This window comes from Calonectris borealis, chromosome 11, assembly GCF_964195595.1.
Source record: "Calonectris borealis chromosome 11, bCalBor7.hap1.2, whole genome shotgun sequence".
NCBI classification, from domain to species: Eukaryota; Metazoa; Chordata; class Aves; order Procellariiformes; family Procellariidae; genus Calonectris; species Calonectris borealis.
This window is the reverse complement of record NC_134322.1, coordinates 17,116,498-17,130,847: the sequence shown is the minus strand read 5'-3', so window position 1 is coordinate 17,130,847 and position 14,350 is coordinate 17,116,498. Positions and strand designations below refer to the sequence as shown.

Below are 14,350 nucleotides of genomic sequence, written 5' to 3'. Positions count from 1 at the left end.
ACAAATAGAAGACTACGTATTTTTAAGAGAACTTTTTTTGTTTTTAAACTGAAAAGCCCCTTCTTATTCCCAAAGAGCTACTGTGTGGTTTGTTTATTCTCATTTTGAGATTTGTTTAGAGTAGATGTTTGACATAAGTGGCAAAGTGGGGTTATGATGACATATCTTTTCCTGAGGAAATTTAACCTTGACTTTATGTGAGGAATTTTCCCTGCAAACACTGTGGGATTGTATGTACGTTTGGTAGTCTGACATTCCGTGGGTGTATAGGAAACTTATTAAAAGCTTACATTACCTTGGGTTGTACTGTCCTTTCTTTGACTGTTTTGGTATTTGCAGCAGAATTTTATAAATATTAATTCAGAATGCATTGTCACTAATATGGGCTTAACTTACCAGGCACTGGCGCAGAGATACCGCTCGTAAAATGTCCTATGTAGTTTGATCAATTGTCCTTTGTATACAAAAGAGTCACATAGAGACATCTTTGATAAAGCTCTTGGACCACACTTGTTTCTTCTCCATCTCTGCACTGTGCCTTTATGACATCCCCTTCAACAACTGAGAACACCGTATTAGAAAATACTTTGCGTTATGATGTTCTTATTAGAACTGAAATAATTATGGAAAACCATCTGCCTTAAATCATTAGGAAAAATATATTGTGGTAACTTTAGAAACTCTCTCAAGTAGTTTTATTCCACAAGTTTGCTCTGTACTTGTGACAGTAACAGAACACAAAGTTAGCTGTTTTACACAAATTAATTATTACTAGGTTAATTACTAATCTAGTAAAATGTTCATAATAAGGCCAAAACCACACAATTCAGAAAATTTTGATGTCTAGAGGCTTACGATTTTTAATTGAAAATTCAATTACTTACTTTGATCAATAAATCTAAGTTATTTTAAACTAATTTAGCATCTAGGAATCCAAGAGTCATGCTCTAATGCCCCGTTGTGCCACGAACTATAAAAACACCAAAAAGATAGGTGCAGGTAAAAACTTGGTAATGTATACATGGCTACAGTCATAGCCTCTATTCTCCAGGTCAGGGAGAAGTGACCTGTGAGATCTGTAATGTTCTTATGATGACTCTCTGCATCATACATAAATGATGAGATTTTTGTCTTTCTCCAAAGACAATTTAATAAGATACAAATAAAATATAGTAGAGCCTAGGATAGAATAAACACCTTAAGGCAATAAACCAGAAATATTCCACTGGAAAATAAAGGTTGAGAGTATGTATCAGTGATAAAAATGTACAAAATGTGCGAGGGCACTATCGGAAAGACACAGCAAGAAACTTAAATGTTCAGTTTACACATAGAGTAATTATATTTTTTTTTTTAAGGCAAGAAATGCCAACATTGCATAATTAGTCAATGAAACTCTGCCTTGTGTCGTGCAGAACACACTTTTTTATGATTGAGGCATTCTGAGACATGTTTCTAGTTTGAGTTCTGATCTTTAATGAATTGCACCAACCCCTTTCACCCATGTTTTGCACTCAAATGTTATGAAAGAAAAAGCAGGATTCACACCATAAATTTGGAAAATCTGTAGCAAGTGCCCATGCTGACTGCGATTATGTTTACTCCATAGACAATAGTATTGCTTTTGAAGCAGTGGCCATACATAACTTCACATTAAATATGAAGTATCTGAAACCATTATGAATATAGCTCAGGACAATGTACCATTGTTAAAGTTCTCTCCGTGTAAAAATCCCTGCTTTTGTAAAAATAATCCTTGTGATGTTCAACCTAAGTTTTTAACTTCTTTCTTGCGTATCATGCTATTGCTCCTAAATATCTTAGGGAATTCTCTTGTCTGTTCTTAGTGTTTATATGAGGTAGACAGTTTCCATATTTTAGTGTAAGAGTTAGCCAATTCATATATATTTAGCACCATTAGTATGTTTGGGGTTTAGCCTGAGCACTCTGGGAGCTGAATTTTCCGGAGGCTCTGTCAACTTCCCAATATATATTTTCTTTATTTTTAATGTACAGAAGTGCTTCAAAAGGTATGGTTAACAGTAGTAGTTCAGTATTTTACGATACTGCAGGAAGCATTGAGCTGCATTTTTCTTCTCTGAGTTTTATTTTGAAGTTCTGAGCCTGTTAAATGGGTTGCATGGTGAAGTTGGAGGAGTCTACGTACTGGTTGAAGTTGAGTGAATTTGTGTATAAATAGCTGAAGATTCAGACCCTCATTTATGTGTAGGAATATTGTGATATAAAAATGTTAATAATTCATCTAAGTGCCTCAAAATCAAAACCAAAATGCATATCAGTTGGCTAAAACATTTGTTTCCTAGCTTCCCGGTGAACAATGAACGGTAGGTTTCCTGTAGCAAATGGAATTGTCCAAGAAGTTACCTTTCTAATTCTTAGAGTAAATGGAATGCATGTGTCATGTAGGAGAGGAAAGGGAGAAAAGATCCATAGTTATCCAATCACTTCATCGGTTTTGAATAGTAGCATTAGCACTTAAAATATTGTGGAGTGATTTGGAAACTTCATTTGGATGCTTGTCGAATTGAAGCGATTTTTTTTGTTCCACAATAAAACATGACTGCAGGGTGATTTAGATGCATTGCCTGGTTATTGTTCAGGCATAACCTCTGTGCCAAGTTTTAAAGAGGAAACTAATCAATGAAAATTGTGACTTCAGAGTTGCAACCAGACAGTTGCATTCCTGACGCATTTGTAGACTTATTTAATATAGGGTACTGTAAATTTGAGTAGTTGTCATTTATCAATATAAACAAGTGTCGTGGGAGATATTTCAAGGCATTTCAGCTTGTCTTTGTTTCTTTTTGTCAATTCATATTGACAAAAGTCTCTGTCTGAAATTCCGGTGCGTAATTATTCAAAACTCCTATAATTTGAACAAGAAATTTGCTTTTTATTCATATGTTTAATTGCATCCAGGTTTTTGAAGCAGAGGAAGCTGCAGATGTCTAGAAACTTTGATCAGGGGAATTCCCTTGAATTAATTTACAAATAATTTTTTAAAATGTTGTTTTTATGATCATTTGTTAACTCTTCTCAATAATTACAGGTATAGAAAACACCTACTGTCAAATGTGAGCATCTGCTTTGGTACATGAAAGGAGTAATTTTTTCCTGGTATTTTTAGGAGATTAGTTCAGTACTGCTGATAACAACGAACAAGTTTAAGGCGCATTTTCAAGCCCAATAGCAGGAAAAAACCATAAATTTCATGAATACAGGAACTTGCACTGAAAGTACCCACCAGTACAATCCCAATCCTCTCTTTTATTGACCGAGGTGAGTGGAGGAAGAAGGAAGTGCAGGAGAAGCTGCCAAGGTTAAGCTAAAGGTGCTGAAGGAGAAGTGGTCTGTTAGCAATGCTGTTGCTAGAGATTTTAGTTTTGTGGGTTTTTTTAATTTTAGATTTGCAAGCAGGGCTCGAAAACAGCAAATGGCCAAAACTTATGTAGAAAGTTAGGGAGCATAAATGTAAGATTACCTCTAGCAAGCATATGTTCCTTTGCCTAACCATAGAATAGTTGTGTTGAAGGATGGTAGTCCAAACCCTCTCCCCCAGAAGTGGTGAAAATGGAAGTTGGCACTACACGCCCTGTGGTGCCCAGAACAGTTAAATAAGACTTTTGCATGTGATACGTTAAGAGCTAACTGCATACAGAGCAATGCAAAACCCAGAAATAATTAAAGCAGTGGTGATATTAAAAAACAAAACAAAACAAAAAAAATCAGGCTCTGGTGCTCTGTCTCATCTTTGCTAGTACTTCATCAAGTGTGCTGTGTGTTTGTCCAGAAATAACACCTTTATGGGCAGCACAGTGCACACATACAGACATGCAAATGCAATTAATAAAACAGCGTTTCTTTCTAGTGATAGGTTGGTAAAGCTGTTTATCTTCAAACTCTTGACTTACATTTGTAGAAAAGCCAATCCTGTATTTTTTTATATCTGTCACCGCGGTGTTAGAGAGGCAATGGGTGATCTGTAGGGGGAAGAAGCCAGGGAAACATCCCCTGCCTCTTTCTGCAAACTGTCTTCGGTTTTTGGCTTCAACATTCAGTAACTTCCCAGCCAAGCAATGTACTGTTTTCTTTTTCTGTATTTCTGTTTGCATTATCATTTGTTAAAGATAGCAAGCATACTAATTATCTTGACGGCTGTTTTGAGACCTCCGTTTGGGTCACTTTTTGATGACAATTTTTTGTGATGGTGTGTAGTTTTCCTTTGAGCAGCGAAGTGCCATTAAAAGGACTCTCTTAATGTGACAAAGTCAAACCTGCAAAGGTTTAGAGCTTTCAGAACTCGAGTTTTGTCAACAATCCTATAGTAACTTGTGTGTTAAGAAAATTATTTAATTACCTGATAATGTATTATTTTACCCTAGGGTCCCTGCATAGGGGATTAGTTATTAGTGATACACTATTCAATGTTCTTTATTATTCAGCCTTTGGCTCCCTGCCTTAAAAATGCTTCTTGCAGAAGATGAGAAAAAATGGCTTCTCTAAGGACTAGTCATTGATAGTATTACTGCTCTGTTTGATTTAACATTCACAAAGCTGCTGTGTGATAGCAAGATCTTATCTCTATTGTAAGAAAGGGAGCTGAGATATGGAAGAATGAGGTTTAAAAGAAGTGTTCAGTAATTTAATGCCCCATGTCAAGTAATTGGGATTGGATTTTTTTTTTCCCCGTGTTCAGTATCATATTTATTACTTGACAATAGTCAAAGCAACATTTGCATTGGCCAAAACTGTAATTATGATTTGGCAGCTCATCTGCAAATCAGATCCAGAGGTTTTCAGTCAGACCCCCAAAACGGAAAGTACATAGTTCACAAACTGAGAAAGGATTGGATTAAGTAAATTGCACCATAGGTGACAATTTTCCCCCAAAACTGGTAGAGTAGCTAGTTCTAGAAACTGCAGACTGTCTTTCATGTTCCTTATTCTGTATGTCCATTGTATACCTACTAGCTTCTACAGTGAATGCGATAGAGATTGTGTAAATAACTCTTCTAACTAAACATTCCCGATTCATCCCCAGAGTAAGTCCATTCTGCATGCTGAATGAGTCATAGATCATATGGAAAAAACAGTATGTAATCATATAGTTGAGAATGGACCTCACAGGCAAAAAGAGCCAAATTATATAGTAATTGCATGGACAATCTGAAGTTCAGATTAAACGTTCTTTTAATGTCCTGTGACTTACCGTATGTAACTTTATAGTTCTAAAACAAAAACAAAAAAGCCTTCAAAACCAGAATGCCATCATGTGATATGTCACTATTCTCAGGACTCATCAGACCATTGCAGTTGAGCCAATGGTAGAAGGAATTTACCCTCTGCTAGTACTACAGGGCAATGAAAATGCTTTGGCATGGTGTTCATGGTTTTTTCTCACCACAGGTGTTTCTGCCATTCCTCCAAATACAGTCCGTCTCTGCTCCTTCCCTCTAGCAGAAGCTGTCCCACTCTATTTTCTTGCTCAGTCACACTTCTCACTTTCTTACTACCTTCTCTAATGTTTTCCATCTCTTCTCCCCATCTCTTCTGCCTGCAATCTCTCCTTCTTCTACTTAGGTTCTCCAGCTTCTCTCCAGTTTCATTCAGTTTCACTTTCTTCTTCCCAATACTTTCTTCAGCTGACTTGCTCATCCAGTCTCATCTCTTGTATCCCAGTCCCAAGATTTATCCAAGTTTTCCAGACTATTCTGTGCATTTTAGGTACAGACATTTGTGTTAGACTGCTTCCTTGCTTTGTCCATGCTGCCTGCAACAGGCTGCAACAGGTTATTAAGAGCAGAAGAGAGATGTCTTGTTTTCATTTCCAGCCTGCCCTAATACAGACCTTAGGAGCACGTACCAATAATTGCTGGAAACTTCTCAGCATCTTTTAGCCTTAGATGTGGAACACACGTCTTGTAAACAGATTGTTCCAGTAGTTTAGCTGCAAAACTTTAACAAGTTTTGACTGAACATGTACACAGTATGATTATCAACATTTTTTTCGAAATCTTGTGGCCTGGCTATATTTGGGTAGATTTCCATATAAAAGGAAGAGGATGCATTCTTGACAAAAAAAACCACTTTCCTGTCTGACTTCATTTCACTCATTAAAATAAAACAGGCACTTATATTTTGAAAAAAAAATATTATCAGAATATTTGAAGCATGGGAAAAAAAAAAAAACACTTCTCCCCTCTTGTTTTCCTTCAGACTCATTCTTGGATGAAATACTTCAGTCAAAAAAATGAGACTAAGACAGATACCAGCGGAAAGTTTTATTCTGAACGGTTAAAGTTTGACAAGCTCATAAGTAAACAGACAGTGCTACCAGCTGTAGCTATACCAAAGCATTATAAAATACGGTAAATGTATCTGCTAGTTAGTTTAAGGTGCCTTTTTTTTTTTTTCTTTTAAGTAGTATGACCTAGGAAGAAAGAATATATTGCAGAAACAGTGTAGGAGTGTGTTGTATCAGAAACTCATTTTTGATGGAAACAAGAACTCTAAAGTATGAATAATGCTGTAATTTCTGTTCCACTTGGCTCTTGCAAACTCATAGTCGTTTTTAAGCTACATTTACGATGCTCTACAACTGTTCACTTTTTGTGGAAAACAAATGTTCCACATTGTAGGTCTTTTTTTTTAACAAAAAAGAACAAAATGCATTCTCTCAATGGGCCTACCGGAATTCATCCTAGATGTAGTAATATCTGAATATTTATGCCTGTACATTTCTGCCTCATATAACACTGCATAAACATTTCTGTTGCTTCATTGTCACTTAGAATAGAGATCCTTCTCTAAGAATATTGTGATTATTGCTCTAATAAGAATTTTTAATTAAAAAGTGGAATATCATGGTAATACAAATCAGAAACTTCCCTAAACTTTAAGTCCTTCTGCTGGAACCATTCAAGTGGTCCCTCCTCCCACACAAAGGCCAGTCATTTAAATGGAATGCATGCAATTGAATTTCCATTTAAATTGATCAGGCTTTCATATAGAAAACCGGTAGAGGATTATTCCCACGTACTGATGAAGCTGGTAGAATAAGAGAGTAAAGTAGTGAAACCTATGTGACATAAAGACTGCGCCCCAGAAAGAATAGGCTGCTCCAAGAACAGTGTGTTTTAAAAATGAAATAACATACTGCTGGAAACCCTAGAGTAGATGTTTTATCACATTGGCATAATTTTCTACAAACTACAAGGACTAGATATAGCATCTGTTGATTTCACTAGAGTTGCATCAAGTATGAGTTTGTCTCAGTGTCTTCCAAAGCTGACACTGGTGGTGCCTTTCAAAAAGGGTTTTGGAGTGGCTGATTTTTCTAGTATAAAGAATACTGCTACTATTATATTAAAGCAACTATCCTTAGTACATAAACCTCACATTTTCTGAGGAGAACTATTAAAACATGCTCTATTTTTCAGATGTATTTGAACAATGTAGACAGATGAGACACTGAATCTGCAGCAAGGCTGAAAGCTTCCATGCTAAGGGATTCTTCAGACTTTGAGCCAGGTTGTGTCAAATGGAAATAACTTTTCATTGATTTCCCATTAAACAAGCCAATAGTTAAAGCACCTTGAGCATTATGTAGTGTTTCTATAAATAGATATTTGAATGGAGGGATTCTTGTAATTGGTGGATTTTTTTATGCAGCATATTTATATAGAAAAATGATACCACTGCTGAGACTGAGAACAGCCGTTGTACAAAGCAGTTACGATTTCTGTTGCAAATGCCAAGCTTTTGATGCTTGATTGGGATCATGTAAAGAATATCCTATGTGCACTCCAGTCTCGATACTGAAGTACTTCTTCACTCAGGGAGCTGGGCACTAGAAGAAATTTGGGACAGTAAAATAGTAACTACATTTTGACAAAATGGCTTTGGAATGAGTTGATAGTCATCTGGTCTTTTGCTGGATCAAAAAAAGACTAGCAACAGTCAACCGGCTGGATCACTGGCAGGTGTGAAATGACATAGCTCTGACTTCCATAGCATACTTGCATATCACTTTACACCAGATGATACTCTGTTCCAGCATGGTCTGTTTTCAGCATTTGTCTTCCATTTTCTAATTTTTAAACTTTGATGTTGTGGAAACCAATTATTGTTTCTCAGATTGTTTTTTTGTTTGGTTGGTTGGTTGGGTTTTTTTGGAATAGCATTTGTAAAATTTTAGCAATAAAAAGAAATGGATGATTTCCTTGACATATTTTTGGTACTACTGAGGAACTGTACTGTTTATTTTCCTACTATAGCCCTTTGGTGAGCCCCTCCTAAGCTTATAGTGCCAGACGTTTCCAGTCATGCACATTAGATCAGAGTAGATGCTTTGTGTGGGATGGATGAGTGGTAACATTTTATTTAAAACCAAAGCTGGACTTGAATCTTTTACAAGTTGTTGAAAATCTTAAATATAATAAGCTATTTCAATCTAATCAGATGGATCTGTCAGTGAGAATTTAAAAAAACCCACAAACCTGTAAAGTTAAGCAGAAATACTTCTTTTTCCATCTGTTTGGTTGATCTTTCTTCCCCATTATTAGACATACTGTGTTTTCAGCTGTAAAGTGCTATGGAAGGGAAAAAAGGTGAAGCAGTAAAAGATGCACTTGCCACATTACACATTAATTCCTTATTTGTCTGATACATTGCAAAGTTAATGAAGATTAGGTTTGGGTAACACTTCAAAGACTTTTTTAGTTACATTCAGAGGACTTTCTTGGTGCAAAGCTGAAATCATTAATGGAAGAAAGGGTTCCTAAGTTCCAGACCGAGATGGTAGCAGTTCCCTTACCCATGGCTGTGGGAGCCAGCAGGGGAAGGCAGGCATCCCGGTGTGCAGCTCTGCCATGGACCATCTTCCTTGTTCCAAACACAAGCTCCTTGCTAGCTGAATGGGATTTGGGCAGAAATATAATGATTTTGTATTGTGCACACGTCTGAGGTCTTTTCTAAGACAAGCAGCCCCTTGAAAGCAGCGAGGGAAAAAAGAAAGGCTGTGACCCCAACTTGGTCCCTTAGACTCTGCATCACTTCACAGTCTCCCTCTGGTTAGTAAAGAAAGTTAGTAGTTTATGGTGATTGTCATAACTAAGCTTAATCTCCATTGCAACAGACATGTAGGTATAAAGTCATTGCTTGAGGCAGTGCCGAGATTTCGGCAATACAGGTGCTCATTCCTCATAAACTTGTCCAGATACCACTGCATTCACAGATGTTAATTTTCATTCCATGTCAAGCCAGACATTTATAGTATACTATCTGTGGTCATGAGCTGTAACTAGAGCTGGCCAGCACTATTTTTACTGCAGAGCTGTTCTACACATAATTTTTAAAATTTTGCATTTTAGTTTCTTGCATATTTTTGTTTTTCAGAAGCATCAATTCCATTTTAATAAAAAATCTGCCTGATATTTTGTGCCACAGATATCTAGACACATTTAATATACTTTATTTCTTTTTTCAGTTGGCAGACAATTGTCTTCATTTTTAAAAATTAGAACTCTTGGGGGAATAAAAGTGTCTCCTGTAGTTTAATGGATCTGTTGCTGTCTTTCAGTGTGTGTTCAGCTAGACAAAAGTAGGTTGCCTTGATTCCAAGTAGCACTGATAGGGGTGTGCACGGTCCTTGGCAATGCAAAGAGAAACAACTTAGCAGAAGAATTAAAATTTGAAGGACCCCAGATTCCGCTTTCAGATATGGACATGGAACTTCCATAGGTTTCAGGAGGAACAAGGTACCAGCACTTCAGAGCAGAAGTTCACTGCAGACATGGTGGATTGTAGTGTAAAGAATTGGAATTTAGGTAGTATGTGTATTGCAAGGATATGCCACTTTTAAGAGTATGTTCTGAAAATGAAAGAAGACTCTTCAGATTACTGTTTCAGAAACAAGTATTTTAATTCTTTTTCTTTGGAAATGTGTTTATCCTTTGGAAAGTCAAAGGATTGATATGATTAGATAGAACCACTGCAGAAATGAAAACTAGAGTACAACTAGATTACTTGGACTTAATTTAATATATAGTATTGCACACACAGAAAATATTAATTATGAATTATGCTGGAGCCTGGAGAATTCAGGAGGACTATGGGGCCTTGGAAAAAGAGTTTGCCAGTTACTGTAGGTGATAAGAATGAAACAGTGCCAAAAATCTTAGTCAATGTTTTAATTGCCTTTAGAGGTGGTTTCAGGATCAAAATGGCCCATTTATGCATTTCCAGAAATGCCTTATCTCAGTGCAGCTTTGAAACAGCTTTGCTAATGGCAGGCATGCATCCAGTGTGAGCGCACATCTGCTGGCAGACTGATAATTTTCTGGTGTTTTGCCAACTTTTCATTAATTAACCGAAGTGTCAAAGATTTGTTAAAAACCTGTGCTTTTTTGAATGTTTCCCAAAAGCTAAAAAACAAGTAGGGTGGTTTCTTTGGTTTACAGTCTTAGCTGTACTAGCAGCTCATTTTAAGAAAGCTGTAATGGTACATGACAAAGATAAGTACTGTGTGTTGCTGTCCCTTAGAATACTTTCATACCTGCATATCTCAGACGAAATCGAGGCATAAATAAAGCTACTGTTTCAGAAGTGCAAAGTTTCTATCAACTGCAGCCACAGTGCATTTCAAGAAATTTGGCCTGAGGTCCCAAAACACAAAGGAATACTTCTAAAATATTTTGTTTTAAGCACTGCCTGCCTCATCGATGCAGTGCTGTGCTACTGCTCTTAATTTCACATTCTGAAAGTACAGGAAGAAAAGCTGGCCGAGATGTCATACTCATTGAAACAGCCGCATCAAAGTGCAGCAGTGGAAGCTCTGAAAGCATCTTACCTTGTGTGAAAATGTCCAGCACTTTGAAGGTACTTAGCTGAATAAAGTCCCGCATGCTTAATTTGCAGCATTGTTCTTTGCAAGCAGCATATTTTAAGTAGGAGAGGCATCATCTAAAAACATACAAAATTACGGATTCTAGCTGCTGTTTCAAATTTTATAGTGCGCAACTGGAAGAATAATAACAAAAAACCCCCCTCTCCCAGCATGGAATATAGTTTTCTAGATAATTTATATCTGCCTCTACACAATGGAATCTGAGATTTATCTTAGTAGATGCAATATATATTTTTTGCTGATCTGGCCTCCACAGACCTGGTTTAAAAAGGAGATTTTATTTCTTTTTTTACAAACGTCCAAAGAGGTCATCCTCTTTTTTATTTCAAAACCTCTATGAAAATCTTCAGTTAACTCCCTCAGTAATCACAAAACAAAATGAAGTTTTTGAGGAAAAAATGAAATTCCAGATTTGTTGTTAACAAAACAATGCATTAAAGTCAACATTTTGTTTTCAAAAAAGTTGTTTTCAAGTCCCTATCAGGCAGCCCGATCCTAATGCCCTCATGTCACTGAGGGGGACCCACGGGAGGATCACACAATAAGGTTAAATATTTTAGCAAAGTTCATTCTGAAAGCCTCTGGAAGATTTTGGAAAGAGATCCAGGTTGTTTAAATCCTAGTACTCTGGCTTAGCCACAGGAACATTCTTCATCTGTAAACGTGCCAACATGCCTGCTTTTTAAAACAAAATTGCTGTTCGTTTGGCAGAGGGCCAGGAAGGGTGTAGGGATCTGTCGTGGGCAGCCCCCTCGCGCAGAGCGTGAGCCAAGCGCAGGTGTGACCTGCTGCACGATGCAGCCCACGCGCTGCAGGGGACGGTGCTATGGGAGAGCCTGGCTTTGTCCTCAGCCGTCTTCCAGTGTCTCCCAGCCGTCTGTGTGAACTGGGAAGCAAATGATGAGCTCTGTAAGGTACAACTGTTAGACACCGTAAATATGAGCTTTCTTTGGGGTTGTCATCTTATCACAGATGCTCGTTGCTGACTTTTAGGAGTTTTATAGTCAAGCTATATGTGTTTGTGACAGAAATAGTCATTAAAGAAAAGTGTAAAAATAGGTGGTACTCTCAGGGAATAAATAGAAAATGAGGATCTACAGAAACCCCTATGCTAAAGCTTCACTTTTGATTTTACAGGGTCATGCTTTTCCGTTTTAGTGGTAACAGTGCATTTTCTGCCTAGAAGATGTGCTAAAAAGCCAGAGAGGCCAAGAGAAAGTGCCTGGTACTCTTAGCTCTTCTGAGAAAGGATTTCATTTTCAGGGAGGCTGAGCAGTAGGCAGCATAAAACTGTCATATTGTTCAGCTATGCATTAAGAATTTAGGTGGGGTTAATAAATGATGTATAGATGTTAGCTAGTATATATGTAGAGTATAGATAACTCTTTTAAGCCTTAGTGATTCATAAACTCTAGTAAGTTTGACTAGTTGTACCTTGTAGTTAACTCTCTTATAAAATATTTTTAAAAGACATTTAAAAATAAAAATGAGTATAATCTGTATAAAGAATAAAGCAAAGAGTTTTTGCAGACCAGGTTACACACTCAAATTTTTACTCAAAATTTTATTTTGTAATTAAACTTTGATGAAAGAAATGGAGGAAGGACAACTGAGTTGGGGCTTTTAAAGTAGCAGGGACGTTCCTGAGTTAGCCTTTTCTTCTGATTTCAGCTTGATCCACACAGTGTTTAGTATATTTGTCAGTCCTTTGTCCTGCTTTAAAGCAGTGGGGCCTCAGTCCTGTGGGCAATTTTCAGTAAGTTTAAAAATAGAAATTGTAGCTATATAAAAATGGTCTTAGAAGGGGTGGGTGTCGCTATTTTTTGGCAACAGCAATGAATATTTTGACCTTTTTATTCATACATTGTCTGCAGTTGGTATGAACGGGGTGTACAGGAAATGGTTTATGAGCCAGAAATACTGGTACACAAGATCATGAGCTCAAGGCTCAGAAAAGGAAAAACAAGAAACAACAAAACTTCACAATAGACTGTCAGAAAACGTGTGCCAAAAAAAAGGGAAAAGCATTCCAAAAAGAAACCCTTCAGGCTGGGTTCTTTGCTGGTGCAAACTGATGTCGTTCTGCTGCAATATAATGTAGTGACCTTAATTTATGCCAGCTCAGGTTCTGTCCCTTCACCTTTAGGATATGTGCTATAGTTGGTTTCCATGAGAAATACAAGTTTCCTAGCCTTGGTTGGTTGGTTGTTGTGGCTGAATTGCCTTTGCTGCATTGCTGTGTCACAGACGTAAGGATGTGTATTTCAGTTGTGGGGATATAGCTTTGCTTTCTGCATTTGGCACTATAAAGACTTTTGGTCCCACCCTTCCAATGTAGTTTGGTGGGTCCTATTTTCAGGGAAGCTTTTTTGTTTAGTTTTTTAATAGAGGGTTTGTTGAGGAAAACAATATTTGCATGTACTTGGGGATCTCGGAAGGGTGGGCGAACAAAGCACAGATGGCTGTTTGGCCAGAAAGAGTGTTTATTCTAGAAGATTTGTTGCTGTGATTCTAATAGAAGATAAAGTAGTCCATGAACCTTCCCCCAGGCATGTCTTTGGTACAGTTTATAGCCCACTTGAAAACTCTTGACTTTGACGTCTTGCTGATCCAGTTACATCTTCATATATCAAACATCTTCATATATAGATGGTGGATACAAAGCAAAATCTCCTCTGGGACCTCTGGTGTGCTGCTTTCTCTGCAAAGATGACCAATTTTTCCCCCTATACAAATATGAGAGAACTGACTTGCAGTTGCAGCGAGAGCTCTTCTTACTGATTCTCTTACTTGTTCCCTTCAAAAACACCATTATTTAGCCATGCTTCTTTCATATAATACTGTCTCTAGTTTTCCCTCGAAATCTGTCTCCTATACAAAAATATTCTGCTGTTCTAGTCCAGTTCTTCATGTGGTTTCTACTGTTCTTGAATAGTGTTTTTAGTAGCCATTTTGATCATCTAAAGGCTACCTGAAGAAATGCATCTGTGACCAAAGCTTGTCTATTTTCTTCAAGCATAGAAATTGTTCTAATTAACTCCCCGCCTTTTCTAGAAATCTTTCTTCCCTTTGTGTGTGCCCACACACAGAGTAGTCTTTTGCTGTAACTGCTGTAGTGTGAGGATACAGGCAGAACAAAGTAATTAAGTGTTAAGTATTTAACTTGTATTTACTTTTGGAATCTGCTTCACATTTAAACAAGGCTTGTCTGCCAAAGGCTTGCATTGCAGGTGACCTAATAAAAGATGTTACTTCTATCTGTAGTATCTGTATCTGTGCTTCTATCTATAAAACTTGCTCTGCCTCGGTGTGTGTGTGCACGCGTGCGCCTGTGTATAAGAAGCTCTTCCCACTATTTAGCGTCAAGAACTCTGAAGCTAGCATTTGAATGCACAAGTTAAAATACAAAGTAATGCAATGGCT

The 14,350-nt window shown here is 37.3% G+C and overlaps 1 protein-coding gene across 1 annotated transcript in view; it reads left to right on the top strand.

Annotated features, from left to right (window-relative positions):
- The window catches only part of THSD4 (thrombospondin type 1 domain containing 4), a 307,104-nt gene that overhangs the window by 41,167 nt on the left and 251,587 nt on the right, over positions 1 to 14,350 (top strand). The window lies entirely within an intron of this gene.